The following is a 10,849-nucleotide window of genomic DNA, read 5'->3' as shown; positions in this document are numbered from 1 at the left end:
GAACACAGAAGACCGAAAGGTCGAGCATGAGTCGTATAGAAGATACGATCAACATGAAGATGTTCACCGATGTTGACTAGTCCGTCTCACGTGATGTTCGGACACGGCCTAGTTAACTCGGATCATGTTATACTTAGATTACAGGAGGGATGTCTATCTAAGTGGGAGTTCATTGAATAATTTGATTAGATGAACTTAATTATCATGAACTTAGTCTAAATATTTTACAATATGTCTTGTAGATCAAATGGCCAACGTAGTCCTCAACTTCAACGCGTTCCTAGAGAAAACCAAGCTGAAAGACGATGGCAGCAACTACACGGACTGGGTCCGGAACCTGAGGATCATCCTCATAGCTGCCAAGAAAGATTATGTCCTACAAGCACCGCTAGGTGACGCACCTGTTCTCCCTGCAGAACAAGACGTTATGAACGCTTGGCAGGCACGTACCGATGACTACTCCCTCGTTCAGTGCGGCATGCTTTACAGCTTAGAGCCGGGGCTCCAAAAGCGTTTTGAGAGACACGGAGCATATGAGATGTTCGAAAAGCTGAAAATGGTTTTCCAAGCTCATGCCCGGGTCAAGAGATATCAAGTCTCCGACAAGTTCTTCAGCTGTAAGATGGAGGAAAATAGTTCTGTCAGTGAGCACATACTCACAATGTCTGGGTTACATAACCGCTTGACTCAGCTGGGAGTTAATCTCCCGGATGACGCGGTCATTGACAGAATCCTTCAGTCGCTTCCACTGAGCTACAAGAGCTTTGTGATGAACTTCAATATGCAGGGGATGGAAAAGACCATTCCTGAAGTATTTGCAATGCTGAAATCAGCAGAGGTAGAAGTCAAAAATGAACATCAAGTGTTGATGGTGAATAAAACCACTAAGTTCAAGAAAGGCAAGGGTAAGAAAACATTCAAGAAAGACGGCAAGGGAGTTGCCGCGCCCGGCAAGCAAGCTGCCGAGAAGAAGCCAAAGAATGGACCCAAGCCCGAGACTGAGTGCTTTTATTGCAAGGAAAGTGGTCACTGGAAGCGGAACTGCCCCAGATACTTAGCAGACAAGAAGGCCGGCAAAATGAAAGGTATATGTGATATACATGTAATTGATGTGTACCTTACCAGTACTCGTAGTAGCTCCTGGGTATTTGATACCGGTGCAGTTGCTCACATTTGTAACTCAAAGCAGGAGCTGCGGAATAAGCGGAGACTGGCGAAGGACGAGGTGACGATGCGCGTCGGGAATGGTTCCAAGGTCGATGTGATCGCCATCGGCACGCTACCTCTACATTTACCTACGGGATTAGTTTTGAACCTCAATAATTGTTATTTAGTGCCAAGTTTGAGCATGAACATTGTATCAGGATCTTGTTTAATACGAGATGGCTACTCATTTAAATCCGAGAATAATGGTTGTTCTATTTATATGAGAGATATGTTTTATGGTCATGCTCCGATGGTGAATGGTTTATTCTTAATGAATCTCGAGCGTAATGCTACACATGTTCATAGTGTGAGTACCAAAAGATGTAAGATTGATAATGATAGTCCCACATACTTGTGGCACTGCCGCCTTGGTCACATAGGTGTCAAACGCATGAAGAAGCTCCATGCTGATGGACTTTTAGAGTCTCTTGATTACAAATCATTTGACACGTGCGAACCATGCCTCATGGGTAAAATGACCAAGACTCCGTTCTCAGGAACAATGGAGCGAGCAACCAACTTATTGGAAATCATACATACTGATGTGTGCGGTCCAATGAGTGTTGAGGCTCGCGGTGGCTATCGTTATGTTCTCACCCTCACTGATGACTTGAGTAGATATGGGTATATCTATTTAATGAAACACAAGTCTGGGACCTTTGAAAAGTTCAAGGAATTTCAGAGTGAGGTTGAGAATCAACATGACAGGAAAATCAAGTTCCTGCGATCAGATCGTGGAGGAGAATACTTGAGTCATGAGTTTGGCACACACTTAAGAAAATGTGGAATAGTTTCACCGCTCACGCCGCCTGGAACACCTCAGCATAATGGTGTGTCCGAACGTCTCAATCGCACTCTATTAGATATGGTGCGATCTATGATGTCTCTTACCGATTTACCGCTATCTTTTTGGGGGTATGCTTTAGAGACTGCCGCATTCACTTTAAATAGGGCTCCGTCGAAATCCGTTGAGACGACACCGCATGAATTATGGTTTGGGAAGAAACCTAAGCTGTCGTTTCTAAAAGTTTGGGGATGCGATGCTTATGTCAAGAAACTTCAACCTGAAAAGCTCGAACCCAAGTCGGAAAAATGCATCTTCATAGGATACCCTAAAGAAACTATTGGGTATACCTTCTACCTCAGATCCGAAGGCAAGATCTTTGTTGCCAAGAATGGATCCTTTCTAGAGAAGGAGTTTCTCTCGAAAGAAGTAAGTGGGAGGAAAGTAGAACTTGATGAAGTATTACCTCTTGAACCAGAAAAGGGCGCAACTCAAGAAAATGTTCCTGAGGTGTCTGCACCGACTAGAGAGGAAGTTAATGATGATGATCAAGATACTTCTGATCAAGCTCCTACTGAAATTCGTAGGTCCACAAGGACACGTTCTGCACCAGAGTGGTACGGCAACCCTGTCTTGGAAATCATGTTGTTAGACAACGGTGAACCTTCGAACTATGAAGAAGCAATGGCGGGCCCGGATTCCGACAAATGGCTGGAAGCCATGAAATCCGAGATAGGATCCATGTATGAAAACGAAGTATGGACTTTGACTGACTTGCCCGTAGAGCGGCGAGCCATAGAAAATAAATGGATATTTAAGAAGAAGACAGACGCGGATGGTAATGTGACCATCTATAAAGCTCGGCTTGTCGCTAAGGGTTATCGACAAGTTCAAGGAGTTGACTACGATGAGACTTTCTCACTGGTAGCGAAGCTGAAGTCCGTCCGAATCATGTTAGCGATTGCCGCATTCTATGATTATGAGATATGGCAAATGGACGTCAAAACGGCATTCCTTAATGGTTTCCTTAAGGAAGAATTGTATATGATGCAGCCGGAAGGTTTTGTCGATCCTAAGAATGTTGACAAGGTATGCAAGCTCCAACGCTCGATTTATGGGCTGGTGCAAGCATCTCGGAGTTGGAACATTCGCTTTGATGAGATGATCAAAGCGTTTGGGTTTACGCAGACTTATGGAGAAGCCTGTGTTTACAAGAAAGTGAGTGGGAGCTCTGTGGCATTTCTCATATTATATGTAGATGACATACTTTTGATGGGAAATGATATAGAACTCTTGGACAACATTAAGGCCTACTTGAATAAGAGTTTTTCAATGAAGGACCTTGGAGAAGCTGCATATATATTAGGGATCAAGATCTATAGAGATAGATCAAGATGCCTCATAGGTCTTTCACAAAGCACATACCTTGATAAGATATTGAAGAAGTTCAATATGGATCAGTCTAAGAAGGGGTTCTTGCCTGTGTTGCAAGGTGTGAAATTGAGCTCAGCTCAATGTCCGACCACGGCAGAAGATATAGAAGAGATGAGTGTCATCCCCTATGCCTCAGCCATAGGTTCTATTGTGTATGCCATGCTGTGTACCAGACCTGATGTAAACCTTGCCGTGAGTTTGGTAGGAAGGTACCAAAGTAATCCCGGCAAGGAACACTGGACAGCGGTCAAGAATATCCTGAAGTACCTGAAAAGGACTAAGGAAATGTTTCTCGTCTATGGAGGTGACGAAGAGCTCGTCGTAAAGGGTTACGTCGACGCTAGCTTCGACACAGATCTGGATGACTCTAAGTCACAAACCGGATACGTGTATATTTTGAATGGTGGGGCAGTAAGCTGGTGCAGTTGCAAGCAGAGCGTCGTGGCGGGATCTACATGTGAAGCGGAGTACATGGCAGCCTCGGAGGCAGCGCATGAAGCAATTTGGGTGAAGGAGTTCATCACCGACCTAGGAGTCATACCCAATGCGTCGGGGCCAATCAAACTCTTCTGTGACAACACTGGAGCTATTGCACTTGCCAAGGAGCCCAGGTTTCACAAGAAGACCAGGCACATCAAGCGTCGCTTCAACTCCATTCGTGAAAATGTTCAAGATGGAGACATAGATATTTGTAAAGTACATACGGACCTGAATGTAGCAGATCCATTGACTAAACCTCTCCCTAGAGCAAAACATGATCAACACCAGAATTCCATGGGTGTTCGATTCATCACAATGTAACTAGATTATTGACTCTAGTGCAAGTGGGAGACTGTTGGAAATATGCCCTAGAGGCAATAATAAAAGCATTATTATTATATTTCCTTGTTCATGATAATTGTCTTTATTCATGCTATAATTGTGTTATCCGGAAATCGTAATACATGTGTGAATAATAGACACCAACATGTCCCTAGTAAGCCTCTAGTTGACTAGCTCGTTGATCAACAGATAATCATGGTTTCCTAACTATGGACATTGGATGTCATTGATAACGAGATCACATCATTAGGAGAATGATGTGATGGACAAGACCCAATCCTAAACATAGCATAAGATCGTATAGTTCGTTTGCTAGAGTTTTTCCAATGTCAAGTATCTTTTCCTTAGACCATGAGATCGTGTAACTCCCGGATACCGTAGGAGTGCTTTGGGTGTACCAAACGTCACAACGTAACTGGGTGACTATAAAGGTATACTACGGGTATCTCCAAAAGTGTCTGTTGGGTTGACACGGATCAAGACTGGGATTTGTCACTCCGTATGACGGAGAGGTATCATTGGGCCCACTCGGTAATGCATCATCATTATGAGCTCAAAGTGACCAAGTGTCTGGTCACGGGATCATCCATTACGGTACGAGTAAAGTGACTTGCCGGTAACGAGATTGAACAAGGTATTGGGATACCGACGATCGAATCTCGGGCAAGTAGCATACCGATTGACAAAGGGAATTGTATACGGGGTTGCTTGGATCCTTGACATCGTGGTTCATCCGATGATATCATCGAGGAGCATGTGGGAGCCAACATGGGTATCCAGATCCCGCTGTTGGTTATTGACCGGAGAGCGATCTCGGTCATGTCTACATGTCTCCCGAACCCGTAGGGTCTACACACTTAAGGTTCGGTGATGCTAGGGTTGTAGGGATATGTATATGCAGTAACCCGAATGTTGTTCGGAGTCCCGGATGAGATCCCGGACATCACGAGGAGTTCCGGAATGGTCTGGAGGTAAAGAATTATATATAGGAAGTGCTATTTCGACCGTCGGGACAAGTTTCGGGGTCACCGGTATTGTACCGGGACCACCGGAAGGGTCCCGGGGGTCCACCGGGTGGGGCCACCTGCCCCGGGGGGGGCACATGGGCTGTAGGGGGTGCGCCTTGGCCCATATGGGCCAAGGGCACCAGCCCCAAGAGGCCCATGCGCCAAGAGATAAGGAAGGGATGAGTCCCAAAGGGGGAAGGCACCTCCTAGGTGCCTTGGGGAGGAGGGATTCCTCCCTTGGCCGCCGCCCCCTAGGAGATTGCATCTCCTAGGGCCGGCGCCCCCCCTAGGCCCTCCTATATATAGTGGGGGGGAAGGAGGACTTCTTACCTTTGCCTTTGGTGCCTCCCTCTCCCTCTCCAACACATCCTCCTCCTCCATAGAGCTTGGCGAAGCCCTGCCGGAGTACTGCAGCTCCACCACCACTACGCCGTCGTGCTGCTGCTGGAGCCATCTTCCTCAACCTCTCCTTCCCCCTTGCTGGATCAAGAAGGAGGAGACGTTACGCTGACCGTACGTGTGTTGAACGCGGAGGTGCCGTCCGTTCGGCGCTAGGATCTCCGGTGATTTGGATCACGTCGAGTACGCCTTCCTCATCCCCGTTCTTTGAACGCTTCCGCGCGTGATCTACAAAGGTATGTAGATGCAATCCGATCACTCGTTGCTAGATGAACTCCTAGATGGATCTTGGTGAAACCGTAGGAAAATTTTTGTTTTCTGCAACGTTCCCCAACACTAACCCCATCCCGCGGATTGTATCCTGATATATTAGGTTTAGGCTGCTGCCGCCGTCCATCAAGACTCGTGTGAAGTGATATCCGCTAATTACTGGGTCTAATACCAGGGCAGCCCATCCTACGTGTCGGATACTTGTTGAGTAATCGCGATGGTCGAAAGTGATCGGTTGAGACGACCAGTGGCAGGACTTCACGGTGACAGGCACTTGGGTATATTTTCCTGGGAGTGTCGTGTTGTTTTTTCCCTTGATCACGTGTAACACGTTTACTGTTTTGACTTCTGGTGGAAATTTCTTTTGTTCCCCCGTGTCTTGCTTGGGAGTCTCGTCCTCGTCTTCACTTGGTGTATCCTCCCCCTTGTGTACGGCGTTGAGCTTGCTGGACTGCTTGAAGACCCAACATTCTCTGTGGGTATGATTAGCAGGTTTACCAGGGGTACTATGGATCTGACATACTTGGTCCAGAATTTTGTTGAGGCTGGACAGTTCATCCCTGGTGCCTTTAGGGGGCGGCTTTTAACCTGGCCGAGAGCTTTTGAATCTGGCATTTACTGCCGTGCCCTTCGTGCTTTCTTCTTTATTCCGGCGTTTGTTATTGTTGTTGCGCTGTGATTTCCCGTTTCCATCTCTAACTTCAGATGTACTAGGGTCGGTGGTGCTGCATCTGGCTAGCCAGTTGTCCTCACCCGCGCAAAAGCGGGTCATGAGGTTAGTTAATGCGGCCATCGTTCTCGGCTTATTTTGGCCGAGGTGTCTGGCGAGCCATTCATCGCGGACGCTATGCTTGAAAGCTGCCAAGGCTTCGGCATCCGGACTGTCAATAATCTGGTTCTTTTTAGTAAGAAACATGTTCCAAAGCTTTCGGGCTGACTCTCCGAGCTGTTGAGTTATATGACTCAAATCGTCCACGTCCGGAGGTCGGACATAAATCCCTTGAAAATTTGCCCGAAAGGCGTCTTCGAGCTCTTCCCAACTTCCAATGGAGCTTTTGGGGAGGCCTTTGAGCCAGTGACGAGCTGGCCCTTTGAGCTTGAGGGGTAAGTACTTGATGGCGTGGAGATCATCTCCTCGAGCCATATGGATATGAAGGATATAGTCCTCAATCCAGACCCCAGGGTCTGTTGTTCCGTCGTATGCCTCTATGTTTACGGGCTTGAATCCCTCTGGAAATTCATGGTCCAGAACCTCATCGGTGAAACATAGGGGGTGTGCAGCACCCCTGTAGCTGGGTGTACTGCGTTGTTCGGATGTTTGTTGTGTTGCATTGTATGCTGGGGCGCGCTTGCGTGGTCCATAGATGGATGTTGTTGCACCATCCTTTGGGTGCGAGCCCTCGCATGGGTCGTGTGTTGTATTGTGAGTGGCGTTGTATGCCGCTCTGTGTTGGTAGAGGGGTCGTCTATCCGACCAGGTGGCTACTTTGATATTTGGTTGTGGGGGGTCTGAGGCCTCCTCATCGAATTCGGGGAGCAGCTTCCGCTTTGGGTAGCTCTTGGAGGGGCGATTGTCGCCGTACCTTGATGTTGTGTTGAGTATTTTACTCCATCTGATTTGGAGTGTGTCTTGCGCGGCCTTGAGCCTTTGCTTCTGCTTTTTAAGACTCCTCGCGGTGGCAACAAGCTTTTTACGGGCATTCTGCTCCTCCGGGTGCCTGTCCGGCGTTATGTCGTCCGGACCATTATCCTTGATAGAATTTGTTTGTTCGGTTTGATTATCCGGATTGCCGTTGTCCGGCAGCGGTTCGCCCTGCTCCAGCGCTGGGTCTGTGTGATCGCTATTCCTGTCGAGGTTGGATTTGGGGCGGCGCTTGCGTCGCCGCTTTGACTGCTTTTCGAGGGAACAAGCCTTCGGTGCGTCCTTCTGCTCCTCGTCGTCATCTTTTGGTGCGTCCACCATGTATACGTCATGTGATGAGGTGGTGTTCCAGGGCCCAATAGGCGCTGGTTCTTCATCGTCTCCTTCATCGGCATCCATACCATCGATGTCTTCGGAGTCGAAGTCGAGCATGTCGGTTAAATCGTCGACAGTGGCTACAAAGTGGGTGGTGGGTGGGCTTTGAATTTCTTCATCGTCCGTATCCCAACCTTGCTGACCATAGTCCGGCCAGGGCTCTCCTGATAAAGAGAGAGACTTTAGTGTCTTCAGAATATCGCCGAAAGGCGAGTGCTGAAAGATGTCCGCGGCAGTAAACCCCATGATCGGCGCCCAATCGGATTCGATCTGCAGGGGCGCGAAGGGTTCGGAGTCCGGAGAGGAGTCCAGCTCCTTGGAGTCACGAGTCTCGCAGAGTGCGGGGCTGGTGTTCGGCTCGATTGCCGTTGGATCGCAGCCCCCGAGGCGGCGTCCAACCACCCATCCTCGATCGATGCAGTTGGCTCCGAATTAAGGGTCGAAGCCGATGCGGGTGCGGCCTCCAGGGCACTGTTCGGCGGCAGAGCTAGATCATGCTCGTCGTGACAGTGCGGCGCACTCGGCAGTGGCTCGAATCCGTCAAAGATCAAGTCTCCGCGGATGTCAGCCGTGTAGTTTAAACTTCCAAATCTGACCTGACGGCCAGGGGCGTAGCTTTCGATCTGCTCCAGATGGCCAAGTGAATTGGCCCGCAGTGCGAAGCCACCGAAGACGAAGATCTGCCTGGGGAGGAAGGTCTCACCCTGGACTGCATCGCTATTGATGATCGTAGGAGCCATCGAGCCTGACGGCGACGACACAGAGGAACTCTCAATGAAAGCACCAATGTCGGTGTCAAAACCAGCGAATCTCGGGTAGGGGGTCCCGAACTGTGCGTCTAGGCCGGATGGTAACAGGAGGCAAGGGAAACGAAGTTTTACCCAGGTTCGGGCCCTCTCGATGGAGGTAAAACCCTACGTCCTGCTTGATTAATATTGATGATATGGGTAGTACAAGAGTAGATCTACCACGAGATCGGAGAGGCTAAACCCTAGAAGCTAGCCTATGGTATGATTGTTGTTGTGTATGTCGTCCTATGGACTAAAACCCTCTGGTTTATATAGACACCAGAGAGGGTTAGGGTTACACAAAGTCGGTTACAATGGTAGGATATCTACATATCCGTATCGCCAAGCTTGCCTTCCACGCCAAGGAAAGTCCCTTCCGGACACGGGATGAAGTCTTCAATCTTGTATCTTCATAGTCCAGGAGTCCGGCTGAAGGTATAGTCCGGCCATCCGGACACCCCCTAATCTAGGACTCCCTCGATGATGCATAGCAACGAGAGGGGAGAGTGTTGTCAACGTACCCTCGTAGACCGGAAGCGGAAGCGTTATCACAACGCGGTTGATGTAGTCGTACGTCTTCACGGCCCGACCGATCAAGCACGGAAACTACGGCACCTCCGAGTTCTAGCACACGTTCAGCTCGATGACGATCCCCGGACTCCGATCCAGCAGAATGTCGGGGAAGAGTTCCGTCAGCACGACGGTGTGGTGACGATCTTGATGTTCTACCGTCGCAGGGCTTCGCCTAAGCACCGCTACAATATTATCAAGGATTATGGTGGAGGAGGGCACCGCACATGGCTAATAGATCTCAATGATCAATTGTTGTGTCTTTGGGGTGCCCCCTGCACCCGTATATAAAGGAGCAAGGGAGGAGGAGGCCGGCCCTAGGAGGGGGCGCGCCAAGTGTGGAGTCCTACTAGGACTCCCTAGTCCTAGTAGGATTCCACCTCCCATATGGAATAGGAAAAGAGGAAGGGAAAAGGAGAAGGAAGGAAGGGGGCGCCCCCCTTCCCTAGTCCAATTCGGACCAGACCAAGGGGAGGGGTGCGGCCACCCTTGAGGCCCTTTTCCTTCTTTCCCGTATGGCCCAATAAGGCCCAATACGTATTCCCGTAACTCTCCGGTACTCCGAAAAATACCCGAATCTCTCGGAACCTTTCCGATGTCCGAATATAGTCGTCCAATATATCGATCTTTACGTCTCGACCATTTCGAGACACCTCATCATGTCCCCGATCTCATCCGGGACTCCGAACTCCTTCGGTACATCAAAACTCATAAACTCATAATATAACTGTCATCGAAACCTTAAGCGTGCGGACCCTACGGGTTCGAGAACAATGTAGACATGACCGAGACACGTCTCCGGTCAATAACCAATAGCGGAACCTGGATGCTCATATTGGCTCCCACATATTCTACGAAGATCTTTATCGGTCAGACCGCATAACAACATACGTTGTTCCCTTTGTCATCAGTATGTTACTTGCCCGAGATTCGATCATCGGTATCTCAATACCTAGTTCAATCTCGTTACCGGCAAGTCTCTTTACTCGTTCCGTAATACATCATCCTGCAACTAACTCATTAGTTGCAATGCTTGCAAAGCTTAAGTGATGTGCATTACCGAGAGGGCCCAGAGATACCTCTCCGAAAATCGGAGTGACAAATCCTAATCGGAGACACCTGTAGAGCACCTTTATAATCACCCAGTTATGTTGTGACGTTTGGTGGCACACAAAGTGTTCCTCCGGTAAACGGGAGTTGCATAATCTCATAGTCATAGGAACATGTATAAGTCATGAAGGAAGCAATAGCAACAAACTAAACGATCAAGTGCTATGCTAACAGAATGGGTCAAGTCAATCACATCATTCTCCTAATGATGTGATCCCGTTAATCAAATAACAACTCATGTCTATGGTTAGGAAACATAACCATCTTTGATCAACGAGCTAGTCAAGTAGAGGCATACTAGTGACACTCTGTTTGTCTATGTATTCACACATGTATTATGTTTCCGGTTAATACAATTCTAGCATGAATAATAAACATTTATCATGATATAAGGAAATAAATAATAGCTTTATTATTGCCTCTAGGGCATATTTCCTTCAGA

Source organism: Triticum urartu, chromosome 6A (assembly GCF_056163025.1).
Source record: "Triticum urartu cultivar PI428250 chromosome 6A, HENAU_Tu73, whole genome shotgun sequence".
In the NCBI taxonomy this organism is placed as follows: Eukaryota; Viridiplantae; Streptophyta; class Magnoliopsida; order Poales; family Poaceae; genus Triticum; species Triticum urartu.
Note: the sequence above shows the minus strand (reverse complement) of the source record.